Below are 13,417 nucleotides of genomic sequence, written 5' to 3' on the forward strand. Positions count from 1 at the left end.
AACTGGGTGAGCTTTAAGGTCCCAACAATTCTATGATTTCATTAACAGATGTGGCAAGTATTCTACGAGCAAATTAGGCAGCCAGTTCTCTCTGAATTTCAGTGTATTCTGAGTACCAACTATACTTTCATTCAAAACTTAAAAGTGTCTGAGAAAGTGTTTCACATCTGTTTAACTACCAGGCTATGAGTGCTCTGTCTGGGATAAGTATGCTTATGTAGTACTGCTGAATTGGACATCTCCATACAGAATGGTTTGGCCTGTGAGGAACCTCAAAACCCATCCAACCCCAAATCCCTGGCATAGGCAGGGCTGTCACCCACTAGATGAGCCTGCCCAGAGTCCCATCCAAGTTGGCCTTGAGCACCTCCAGGGATGGGGCCCCTACAGCTTCTCTGTGGAGCTGTGCCAGGGCCTCACCACCCCCTGAGTAAATAATTTCTATCACACATCTAACCCGAATCTCCTCTGTTTTCATTTAAAGCCATTCTCCTTGTCCTACTATCAGACTGTAAAATTTCCTGATCTCCTTTCTGGACATACTGGAAGGCCTCCTGTGCTCCAGGCTGAACAAGCGCAGTCCAGATGTACAGAGCTAGAATGAGGTATTTTGACTGTTCTAAATCACAGGTACTACTGAACGACTGTGTTTGCATGTTTTTATGAAGTGCAGTCATGTCCACTGTGATGCAGAATTCACTTTTCTAGATTTCTGTCATTTGGAGAGTGCTACTGGTAAAAGATCATTATTTACATTTCTCAGTTTGTTTTCTCCTATGTTTGTTTGTTTTGTTCTCAAATGTTCCTCCTATTAATGTGTCTTTTGGAATTGCCTGGCCTACTTTAGTCTAAAAATAGCCATTGTTGCTGCTGCTGTAGCTCTATACAAGCCACATAGCACCCACACTGGGAAAAAAGCCTCATGCCCTGCAGATCTCTCCTGAAAGGAGAAGGTCAGAAACACACAGGACCAAACAGCAGGAAGGAAAACAAACCATGTGCTGCTTGTATGAGGCTTGCTGATGGTGCAGGGTGGGGAAAAAACAGAAAGAAGTGTTGGTGTTCAGGTCTCCCTCCGAATCCTCCCACATATAGACAAGCACCATAGACGCCATTGGTCTTATGGAGAGTGAAAGAGAAAATGAAGCTGAAATTGCAGATCAGAAATTTCGTTGTTATTTTTCAAGCAGTCATCCTTCAGGTTGATTGAACTTTGGTGGAGCAGTGTTTGGCTATGTTCGGATGAACACACACCATGCTGTCACACTACTCCAACACACAGCGATACCTTTCACCCTGAGCCTTGCTCAGCAGGCTGTCTGTTCTTCTGACCTGTAAGGGAAAAAGCCTGTAGATACACAGTTATGCTTTTGTCTGCACTGCAGCAGACACCTTTCAGACCTGGATGAGTACCTTCGTGCTGTACATTGCTCGTGCCCCTCCAGCAGCTTATGGTACAGGCAGGTCAGACAACCTGGGGTTTCTGGAGGCCTTGGGAAGTCACTGTCCCATGTCACTGTGCTCTCTGACTGCAAGTGGAGGGAGAAAGTAGTTTTGGAAAGCAGTACTGTAGCAACTATTTAACTTCTTTGCTCTACAGATGCATATTTAATTTTCTTGATTTACTTTACCTTGTGAATGATATGTATTTTCCATTTTGCTGTTAAACTACATTAGTAGGACTTCACGCAGCTGTGGGAAGCCAGGAATCTGTACTCGTTTTCAGTAGGATAACTTCTGGGTCACCTTGTCTTTACACTGGCAATCAGAAATCTGGCTCACATGGTAGTAGTCGGTAACGTTTTCACTGATAATAACACCTCTGTGGCTGAGAGTCAAACCGTAGTTTAACACAGCGTTCTGTGTTCTTACGGAGTCTCACAAGCAATAGGTTGTTGAGAAAAGGTTATGTCGGGCGCCACAAGTTCTGCCTGGCCCAGCAACTTAAGCACAACGGGAGCTGCTCAGTCGCATAGGGCAGCGCACACGCCTCAGCGTGAGGACGTGCGGTGGCTCTGATCGGTGGTAGCGGCTAGTGCTGGGGGCAGAAAGCCTCTGACGCAGTGCATGGATTCCCCTCCTAACATCAGCTTGCCCTCCTTCAGGCGGAGGGCCGCCTCACCCGGAGCATCCCTCCCTCATCCCACCTCCCGGAGCTTAGGGACAGCCGCACTGCTACAGCTCGCCCCGTCCCCATCCCTCTGTGTCTCTGCTTCGCTTCTCTGCTCATGCTTTTCCCCTCCCGTTCTCATTTGCGGGAGAGGCAGCCCACCTCTGCCTCTGGTGCTGGATGCGGACACTGTCAGCCCTCCGCAACCGGCGCTGGGGGAGAAACAGCAGAACCCGGACAGCTTCTGAATTAGCGCTAGCAAAATGCTCCCCCAGGGTGGGGAACGTTTAACTCACCCACCCCCCATAAAATCACAGACACACACACCTCGGCGGCGCGTGGGACCGGGGAAACCCCGGCGAAGAGAGGCTCCGGCACAAAGGGGCTGTGCTGGGGTACGGCCGGCCGCCGGCAGCCGGGGGATCTCCGCGCTCCCTCCCCTCCGCCCGCCCCTCCCTGTCCCCGTCTCCGGCCCCTTTCCCCTCCCTCCGCTCCGCAGCCGGGGCGGGGGGCTGTAACGCGGCTCCAGCGCACGGAGAAACAGAGGAGGAGAAGCGGGCGATGGGGAAGGAGCAGCGCTAATTATCCCCTTGTCATCATTAAATAAAAAAAAAAAAAAAAAAGAACAAGAAAAAGAAAAAAAGGGGAGGGAGTGAATGAAAGGAAAATAAAAAATAAATAATAATAATTTTAAAAAAGGGAAGACAACCCTGTCCCCCCCGCCCCTCATCACCGGCGCAGAGGAGGAGGGAGGGCGGACCATGATGCCCGGCTTGCGGGCGCTGCCCGCCCGCCCGCATGGACACCGCCGCCCGTAGCAGGGCCGCAGCTCGGGGTGAGCGGGGCCGGGGGCCGCGAGGGGCCGGGGCCGCGTCCCGCGAGCGGGGGTCGGGAGAAGGGCGAGACCGGCGCGTCCCGCGGGGGCACTGGGGCGGCGGGAGGCGGGCGGTGAGGACGCTCCGCGGCGTGGTTCTCCGCTCCGAAAGGGGCTCGTGTGTGGACGGCTGCAGATTTGTGTTCTGCACCTGTAATGACCCTGGAAAGCGCGAAGGCAGCGGGACCGGGGTGCCTGGGGAAGCTGTGTGGGGCCGGCTCGCTGCTCTCCACATGGCGAATGGAGGAGGAGGTGCAGCACACTTCGGGTGTGCAGCGTGCTGCTCGGAGAAAGCGACGCCGGCGCGACGCGATGGCATTTATCGAGAGGTACCTTTCCGAGAGGAGGTCGTGGAGTTTTCCCCCGCCCCTGCCACGGGGATACGTGCGCGCCCTCCCCACGAGGAGACCCCCCATCCTCTCCTCCTGACCCACCTGGCTGCCCTTGCAGCCCACCGGCATGGTTTTACTACGGCTGTAGTCAACGCGTGTTGGTTTTCCTGCCTGTGGGAGTGGGGATGGAGCGGTGCTGGCTGCCATCAGCCCACAGAGAGACCGGCGTGAGGGAAAGTGGACACCATGTTTCTGCTGCTCTGTTCCCCTGCCGTGCTCTCCTCTCACGTTCTTTCGCAGCGCTACGGAGTTGTTTGTTTGGTAGTTTGGAATGAAACTGCTTGCTGCAGTAGAGCATTATGGATACGTTACATGCGGGAAAAAGACTGCAGAACAGAGGCGTAAGAATAACACTACATGCAACGTCGCTGCCAGTATTGGATGTTCTGGGAAGCCCGATCCCGAGACTTTTTGCACATATTAGAAAATCTAAGTGGTCTGTAAAGGAAAAGATGGTGGCATTGTGGTCAGCTGTTACTTAAAGCTTTCAGGTAGAGAGATGCAGTTTGCTAGCTGATACTCGAGGTTATTCAGTTCTCCCTGTCCCTCTTGCTGAGTCCTTAAGGAATGCGTGGTCAGGGTAACAGCAGTGGTGCTGCACATAAGGGCTCTCATGGGCTTGCTGGAGACACCTGGGGCAGGAGGGGGACTTCAGAGTGTATTGTCCTTGCTAGAAATGAGGTGGGTAGGATGAGGAAAAGGAGCGGTTCGTGGCTCTCTGCTCAGATTTCTGCTTGTGTTTATACCTGGGCCCAATAAAGGGTTATCTTCTGTTGGTTTTTTGTGTTTGTTTGCTTTTTCTAACACTTCAGGTTTCATAGAATGTGCACTTGTTCTTGGATGTGGAAAGAGGTTTCCAGAGGAATTACTTCAGAATGGGTCAGGGGCTGCTCTGTGTGACTGCCTCAGCTTCTGAATACAAAGATTCAGTTTAATCTAAGGACAGTCCTGTGGAGGTCCCTCTTTTTTTAAAGTCATTTTTTTACTTTAATGTGTGATTATTATTTTTTTTGTTGTTTTTTTTTTCATAAAAATAAAAAAAAGAGTGAATCTCTGAAAGTCCTTTTTGCGTTTGTCCATAAGTAAATGTAAATGTGTTGCACAGGAGAACACAATTTGCAGATTTGACATAAGGGAAAAGAAGGAAAAAGGTGACATCTTTTTGAGTATCTGTCAGCGACTGGGAACTATGACAACTCATCTCTGTTGCCTCCCCTCATTTACTTATTTTCACTCCTCCCTTCTCCAAATTGCCCACCATATTTCAATGAATGGCAGCCTATGCCCACCCTGAGTGGAAAGCAAGTTATGATGGAAAAAAGCATGCTAAGCCCACTGTTTTTTTTAATTCAGAATGATATTTAGTGCTACTTCTTTGGTGCTGGATGTGAATTTGTTTCAGAAATGGCTGATGTACCTCAGCAGAACAGTTGAAGTCGTCACTGTGTGTGTTGAAACAGGTTAATGAACACCAAGGACTGTGCTTTTTCTTTCTGATTTTGGTGAGACTTCAGAGGAGAGAAAGAGCTGGTGGAAGGCTGTGTCTTGGTTAGGCATACAGTAGCCTCTGCTCAGTTACAAATCCTGTAGGTGGTTCTAATATAGTAATTAGATATATTTTAACTGAGTTGAGAAAGTTCAGGAGTAGAAAATTTTTGGATTTTTAATTGGGCCACAGCAGTCCATTTCATTTTGTTCTTTTAATATTGTATCTTACTTTTCTCCGACAACCTCAGTAACCATAAAATAATTTTTTTTTTTTTTTTCCCCTCACTCTTTTCAATTTTTGTTCAGTGGTACGAGTCTAGATGGAAATTGGGTTTTGTGGGGTTTTTTGTTTGTTCGTTTGTCTGTTTTTTGAAGCATTTTTTTTTTTTTAATTCAAAAGCATTTATATAACTGTTACTTCACTGTATTCACTGTATGTTGAACAAGTTGGTCTGTTTCCCAGCACTCTGATTTTTCCACTTTGTAATAGTCTCCATAACCACACGTATCTTACTGTTCTGCAGAAAACAGCAGCGTGGAGGAAGTATGTTTGTCCAGTTTCTCAGTATCCATGGTGAATATTGTTTCGAGTGAGGTGTAATTGTGGAATTGTCAGTTATCTACAGTTTCTGCTGGCTGAAGCTATGTGCCAAAAAAACAGCTTTCTGAAAGCTGTTAACTGTTCTGTCCGGGGTTTGAAGTCCCTGGTGGAACTTTTGCCACGTAGATGCAGTTATCTCACCAAAATTCCAAGTCTGGTTCAATTTTTAAAAAGGGTTAGAAAATGTAAAATGCACTTAAAGTTCTGTGGAGAATAAGGGTTGTATTACTCTTTGCAGGGGAAACAAAAAAAAAAAAATAGTTTTTTTGGTTCATCTTGGCAGCCTCTTCTTCTCTCTCTTGGTTTATGCTGATGAGATTTGTGATACCTGGTTCCACACCTCTGAGCCCACTCAATTTCACTGTGCGATTAACCTTGAGTTACTGAAAACGAAGCTGTTGTTTCTTAGGAAGTGAAAACATTCCTATTTACTTAAGCTTAAATCACAGATTCATAGAATGGTTTGGGTTGGAGATATCCTTTTAAAGTTTGTTTAATCCAAGCAGCCCAACCAGGGACTTCTTTTACAAGATCAAGTTGCGCAAAGCCCTGTACGACCTGACTTTGAACCCTTGCAAGGATGAAGCATCAGCAGCTTATCTGCACCACCTGTTCCAGTGCCTCACAACTTTCATAGTGAAAAACCACTTCTTTATGCCTAATGTACATTTATGCTCTTCCAGTTTAGAAACATTGCCCCTTGCTCTGTTAGTACAAACTATGCTAAAAGTTTTGTTTGTTTGTTCATTTGTTTTCTTGAAGTCTTCATTTGTTTTTTTTTAGCTGATCTTTTCTGGGTGAAAATCCCACTTGAATTAATCAGATTCAGCTTTGCTCTGTTATCTTGGTTGGCAGCCTAGAGCTTAGTCCTCCAGAATTCACTGCATAATATCTGTTCTGGGTTTAACTGAAGGTCTGTAATAGCCTGTGCTTTGAATTTTAAAATTCTGGAGGAAATCCAGTGTTTTCTGATACTCTGGCTTGCTGTCCTACTGAGTTCTGAAGAGGTAGCCCTGTGCTTTTCGTCGGTCCTGCTTTCTTGGGCTGCTGAGTAGATTACAGATTTTAAACTTTTTTAAGCTTATCACAGATAGACTGTGTGCATCACATCTGCAAACTTAATTCTCCGAGGAATACCCAAAGTTTTTGGTGTTTTTAATATGTAGATATTTAGATAGTGTATGAACAAAGGAGAATGGTTTTAAACTGAAGAAGGGAAAATTTAGATGTCGGGGGAAGTTTTTCACTAAGAAAGTGGAGAGGTGCTGGTACTGGCTGCTCAGAGAGGCAGCGGATACCTGGGGGTGTTCAAGGCCAGGTAAGATGGAGCCCTGAGCAGCCAATCCATAACTTGATGTAGGAGGGGGTTGGAACATGATGATCTTTGAGGAGCCTTCCAATCTAAGCTGCAAAGACTCCAGAATTCTATCACTCTGTGATTTTATGATGCTGTGATATTTGGATGGGGCATTAATATAAATCTAAAGACCAACATGTTTATTGCCACTATAGTGTGAAATTGATATTGCAACCTGCTCACAGATTCTTCGCTCTTACCTACTTTGGCACTGCTTGCTATTTATTGTGTATCAAGATGAAATTTGTTCTTCAGCAGTGCTTTTCAGAGATGCTTGGCAGCAGCTGAGGGAGTAGTCTGAGTGGCACTTCTATCTGTGTGTGTGCTCTGATTCTGAAGATTTAACGTTGTTGTTAAAGTTACATTACCATTGGATGCCTGTTGGATGACATAAACTAGGTTTGAAAAACTTGAATCAGTAACTACTTTGAGTAATCCTTCACTTGGTTGTTAGATATGGAATCAGTGTTCACTCATTCCTCTTTTTGGAACACATATTCAATTGGTAGCCTGCAGCTTACCTATGCATCATCAAAATCACACTGAACAGCCCTTCTTGCTGTTAGTGCTGAGACCTCCTCGCAGTCATTCACTGCCTCAATCTCTCCTTTTCCCTGGTCCTCTTAGGCTGTTACACCCTGAATAAAGGGTGTAGATTTAGGCCTCTGATCTTGTCTTTCCCTTGGTTACCTGGAACAGTCATGTGGGCAGTTCCAGTTTGATTGGGGATGATGGGCAGCCCCATTCGTATGGTAATCTTTGTTGTGTTACCACTTTCTTTTCTAAGGATCATGGTGTCTCTTGAAATGCAATTTAACCTCCCTTCCAAAAATGGGTTTCCGTGCCCTGTTTGCAAACGGTGGAGCTTTGCTAGTGTGAGGTGCAGGACATCCCACTGGACTGTGTGGTTTGTCTTGTGCAGCTGCCATTCTTAGGATTGTACTGAAAATCATGCAAGAGTGACTGAGGATATAATTAGTTGGACAGAGGTTGCCATAGGCAGCAGAGTGGGAGCAGAATGGACTAACACATACAGGACAGTGTTTTGATCCATTTTTCTGAAAGTCGCATGCTGCATTGTTCTCACAATCAGAACAAGAATTAGCTTCAAAGCAGGTCCTTGCGCACAAACATGCTAATAATTGATTTAAAGTGTCCTCTGGGGATCTAAGGAGCAGGAAAAATCTAAAGGCATGCCATGTGTTACCAGCCAACAGAGCTGTATCTGCAGGATCACAGTTTTAAGTCACCCATGGACTTGGACATCCTTTGTATTTGGAGTAAGGTTTCTCCTTTTTCTTTTTTAAACAGTGTCACTTTTATCCGTGATAAGATGGCATGGTTTATGTTATCACATATCTTACATTCCTTTAACCTAGTTTAAATAGCCTTTAAAGTGTAGTGTTCCTTTGATTTTCCGTTTCTCTTTGTTGCACTGTGAAGGGCTGTAAGCAAAGGGCTGATTGTTTGCTCAGAAAAGTTTCGTATGGAAGAGCAAAAGATCATTTTCATGGCTGTTATTACTGGTGACAAAGACTTTGCAGAATTCATGAGGTACAGTGGCAAATGCGAGACTAAGCAAAGTCCATCATTACAATTCCAGGATGTAGCACTGATTTTAAAGTTAATTTCTGCACAGTTACAAAACTGAACCTCATTCCTAATCTCCTATGAGCACAGATTTTGTACAAATCTCAGCAAACGTGTCTGGATCTCTTGCCTCGTGTCCCCTGCAGATTAGTCTGAGCTAACCTCAGTGCCTGCTTGGAGACTGTTGTTGCTAATGGGTTTGCAGAGAAGCTGAGGGTCTCACTCCCCTCCAAATGGCCACACTCTTCATTAATTCAAATGGAAGCATGAGATTTCAACTTACATTTTCATAGATGTTTCTCATGCCTCTCTTTTCTGCTTTGTTGAGGCACCAGTGAGCTCAGAATCCTGCTTCACAGCCCATCAGTTCAAATCAATCAAGAAAAGAAGAGGAGGAAAAAATCCAACTTTGATGGAAACACACATACTGCAAAAGGCAGTTGTATCACATTTATATTCTGCTGCAAGCTTCTGTCACCCACACTTGTAAAGTACTCAGTGAAAAAAAGAAGTACATTTAATTTCCACACATGTAATAATTTACTGTATTTGCTGAGTAATTACCAGTACCTCTTGTACAGTAACTTGTTTTTCTACTTCTCCCATTTATTGTACATGGGAGAGTTCACAATTCATGAACTGAAAAGCAAGTCAGTTTGTGTTAGGTGCTTGTTTTTAAATTGATTGAGACACTCAGCTAGAAACTTGAAAAATATATTTCATGAAACACAGCTGGAATTTTCTGCAGAATCCTATGAGAACCATTTAAGGAAGAAAGGAAAGGTGCTGTAAGAATGAAAAGCTATCATAAAACCATGTCTTTTTTTCCGTATTGCATCTAAATCACTCTCCTTTGTGCTGGGGGCTTGCTTGTAATACCAGTAAAGCACTCCTGTGAGAATAATGCTGTTCTGATGGCATACCATGTTTGGGTAAATGAAGTCAGAAGCACTGTTTACACAGTCTCACACAGGAATCTTACCCTCTCACAGAGCAGTCTTGCTGTATATTCATTTTCTTGCATGCTAAAAATCTTTCTCACCTGTCAGACTGGCTTTGGCTGCACTCATTAAACACCACACCAGCTCCAGCAGGCAGACCTGGGGCAAGCAAGGGAGGACAGCCTGCAAAGAGCAGGGAGGTGGGATGACTGCCCTTGCAGAATGCAAAATGGCTCCAGATGATACTTTGTAAGGATAGTGCCTGCTGGTTGCTCTGAGTGCTGCTATGCACCCCGTGAAGAAGTGGGGAGGTGTCATCCAACTGAAGTGTGGTCAATAGAGGAGGAAAAATGCATGAGAGCATAAACGTTTTTCTAGTGTGTCTTAGAGATATGTCAGGAGGCTCAAAATCCCTGCTCCTAATAGTTGTGCTATATAGTAGGTTGCAGAAATGTTGGCTGTAACCTAACAAGCTGAAAGTGGAGCAGATTTCAAAGAACTGGGTGTGAGTGCTTCATCCAAGAGAGAGACATGGACCTGTTGGAGCACATCCAGAAGAGAGCACGAAAGTGACCCAAGTGATGGAACACGTATCCTGTGAGGACAGGCTGAGAGAGTTGGGGCTGTTCAGTCCACAGAAGAGAAGGCTCCAGGGAGACCTGATAGCAGCCTTTCAGTATCTAAGGGAGGGCTATAAGAAAGAAGGGGACATGACAGAGTCTTTAACAGGATCTGTTGTGATAGAACATGGAGAAATGGTGTCAGATTAAAGAGGGGAGGCTTAGGTTAGATGTAAGGAAAAAGGTTTTTTATGTTAAGCGTGGTGAGGCTCTGGCACAGGTTGCCCAGCGATGCGGTGGTGCCCCATCCCTTGAAACACTCAAGGTCAACTGGACCAGGCTCTGAGCACCTGATCTGCTGTAGGTGTCCCTGTTCAATTCAGGGAAGCTGGACTAGGTGGCCTCTAAGGCACCCTTCCAACTCAAATGATTTTATGATTTATGAAAAATTGATTGATTGCGGATCATCTTTGCAGCAGGGGTACTTGGGATCTAAGCTGCTCATGGAAAGTAGTTCAGCTTGTGAGTGGTGATAGTTGGTAGTTTTTTAACAGCAGAAGAACATCAGTCAGAAGATACCATTCTCCAGTGTATGTTCCTAATGCTAGGGTGAGTTGGGAATTTCATGTTTCCCTTGTGCAAATGTAAGCCAAAAATTTACAGAGGTTTCACATCCTTTCATCACTTAGGCAAGGCAAATTAGTCTTTGTTACCTTGAGAATACAGACTGTTATTTGGAAAGACATACCACAACTATTAGGAGCAGGTAATGTCTTTCAGCAAATAAAATACCACAAAAATTAATCAATCAATTAATTATTCAATCAATTAATCGAGACATACCCAGTGTCCTCTGGATCTTACTGAGACTCTACTGCTTGCTTCCTCCATGTATCTGTGTGCTCCCAAATACAGATCCAGTGTGCACACAGGGGCGTCCTGGCTGTGGTTCCAGAAGAGCAAAGGACACGTTTTGTAGTGCTCTTGGATGAACCTGAGGTAGGTCATGGGTTGTGCAGGGCAGACACATGGCTACATGAGACTGCCAAAACAAGAGGAAAGTTATTGGTACGTAATCGCTTCAGGCACCATTGCAGAATGGAGAGAAGCCGCTGTCCATGTGAAGTTTACCAATGTAGGACCTCCAGTTCTGCTCTAGTGTATTTCCTGTACTTGACACATGAATCCAGGTATCTCAGAAACAAGTTGAAAATTTTCAAATATATTAGATAAAGAGGGGCAACTGAAGGGAAAGGCAGTAAAGAGTTGGATTATCTTCATCTTGAACGTTACGCAGAAGCTGATGACAACATAGAGGCCAAATTAATCTGTCCTGCCACCCCACCCCTGGGGATGTGCAGTTCATGTAAGCAAAAGAGCACCCGGCTCACGCACAGGCTATCAGACTGCATAAGGGGTGCTGGAATTGGCCTGTGCACAACATGCCTCTGCTAAGACACTGTGCAAGGCAGTTGCAGAATATAACTCATTCACAGGTGTTGAGCAAGAACATCAGTGTCTGTGCTACAAGAAAATATCTTTCAAGAGAGGCTGTTCAAAGACTATGTGTCAATCATTCCCTTTCTGATTTGTATGAGAATGGAGGAAATTTTGACTAGAACTGGCTAGCTTATTACTTCACTTCTCTTGTGCAGGCAGTTTCCATAGCAAAATAAAATTCAGGAACATAGAGAATTCTGCCAAAAATTACTCAGGATTTAAAAATTTTGACCCCAAACAGTAAGAAGAAGTACTGTTCACAGGAACAATACTGATAAACAGCTGTTTTTTGGAGACTTTGCTTTGTTTTTTGTTTAAAATTGCACCATAAAAGGAGCAACCATTTTGAGTTGCAGTATTTTATTTGTTTCTGTTTTTACTATGTACATGTTTATATTCAAAGGAACATGTGAGAGTTCATCCATTCTTTCAGTAAAGAATGTCTTCAGTGAAGTATATCGCTGTCTTCAGTTTCCTGAGATTATACTACTTTCCAATTTGGTATCTAGAGTAAGAAAAAAGAAATGGTGCTTGAATTAACAAACAGAGATTAAGGATGCAGTGTAGGTTCCCTGCTCTCCCCAGTTCTACTTACATAGAATCATAGAATCGCCAAGGTTGGAAAAGATTTCCATGATCATCCAGTCCAACCATCCACTTATCACCAATATTTCCCACTAAACCATGTCCCTCAGTACAACATCTAAACATTTCTCAAACTCCTCTGCGGATGATAACTGCACCACCTCTGTGGTCATACATTTGTGTTCTTTAAGTGGGTTCTTACAGAGATTTTCTGGAGTCTGTGGTTCTGTGTTGGACATAAGAGGTAAAGTAAGGGAGTAAGGGAACCATGAAGGGAATTGTTTTTGGTTGACCATAAGAACCAGCTGTTTTTTTTACTGATGGGAAGAAAATGCGATGTCATTTCAGATGGAATGAAACATTTTGTTTGCTTTGTGCTGTCTCTTTACAACGTGTAGTCCCTATCTGTAAAATAAATATATAAACAAACGATAGCAAGGAAGAGTTCAACTTCGAAACCAAATGCTGGCACTGTTAACTGAAACTATGTTCTTCTGTCCATTCACTGACTGATTTTCAGCTTCTCTGTTCATTCCTTCAGATTTTGAAGGTCTCTTAAGTGAAGGGATGGCAGACACCTGGTGTTCAGCAGAGTACCAGTGGTATAAATAGGATGGACTGCATTTATTTAATATTACTTGTGTTTCCCAGGAGTGACAGAGGAAAGAGGAACCAAAACAAAAATTTTCCCACCTCAGAATAACAACTCTTCAGCTGAGAAGTTTTTTTATAAGCCTGTAACAATGTTCCTCCCCAGGCATAGCATCAGACCTTGCTTCCTTCTACGACCAGAGTTATGAATAAACAGCTTTCATAGAGAAATATTAATGTCTAGCTAAACAAAGAGTAATAAAAGGATGTTCCACATAAAATTGCAAATAATGGATAAATATAAGGTCACCGACCTTATTTGTGTTTCTATTGGCTTTCATCTCTAAATATGAAGGTAAGATCAAGTAAACGATAAATGTTAACTTCCTGACACTTTTTCAATACTGATGGATCTGCATTTCCTGGCATGACAGTCTGTATTTTCCAGTACATAATGATCTAGTCTGCAGTTTTAATCCAACCTAATGCTCATGTCTTTGGTTCAGCACTACCAGGGTGTTCAAAAGGAAAGTAAAGCTCTTAGAATATCAAGTAATCCATTTCAAGAAGAAGCCTGTCCTTCAGTGACTTTCAGGCCAGTAGCCCTATAAATATTTCATTTACACAGGAAAAAAAAAAAAAAGATTATTATCAAATAACTGGCGTTATTTTAAAGAGAGTAGTGTTGATTGTCTTAATACTCAAAATACACTGTGTTATATCTCAGATTAGGTGAACTTAGGGGTGGATGTTATTATCCTGCCTGGTAGTCTGGAATCAGGAGAGCATCTGGAGTGTGTTGTCCCTTTATCATATGACCTTGAAATG

The 13,417-nt window shown here is 44.0% G+C and overlaps 1 protein-coding gene across 1 annotated transcript in view; it reads left to right on the forward strand.

Moving 5' to 3' along the window:
• Positions 1-2,727: 2,727 nt before the first annotated feature.
• PLPPR1 (phospholipid phosphatase related 1) overlaps positions 2,728-13,417 on the forward strand; it is a 144,101-nt gene continuing 133,411 nt past the window's right edge. Inside the window, exon 1 of the mRNA XM_052700620.1 lies at positions 2,728-2,945. The gene's annotated coding sequence lies outside the window, so the exon portion shown is untranslated. The remainder of the gene's footprint in view (positions 2,946-13,417) is intronic.

Source organism: Tympanuchus pallidicinctus, unplaced genomic scaffold, assembly GCF_026119805.1.
Source record: "Tympanuchus pallidicinctus isolate F22 unplaced genomic scaffold, pur_lepc_1.0 scaffold4, whole genome shotgun sequence".
Lineage (NCBI taxonomy): Eukaryota > Metazoa > Chordata > Aves > Galliformes > Phasianidae > Tympanuchus > Tympanuchus pallidicinctus.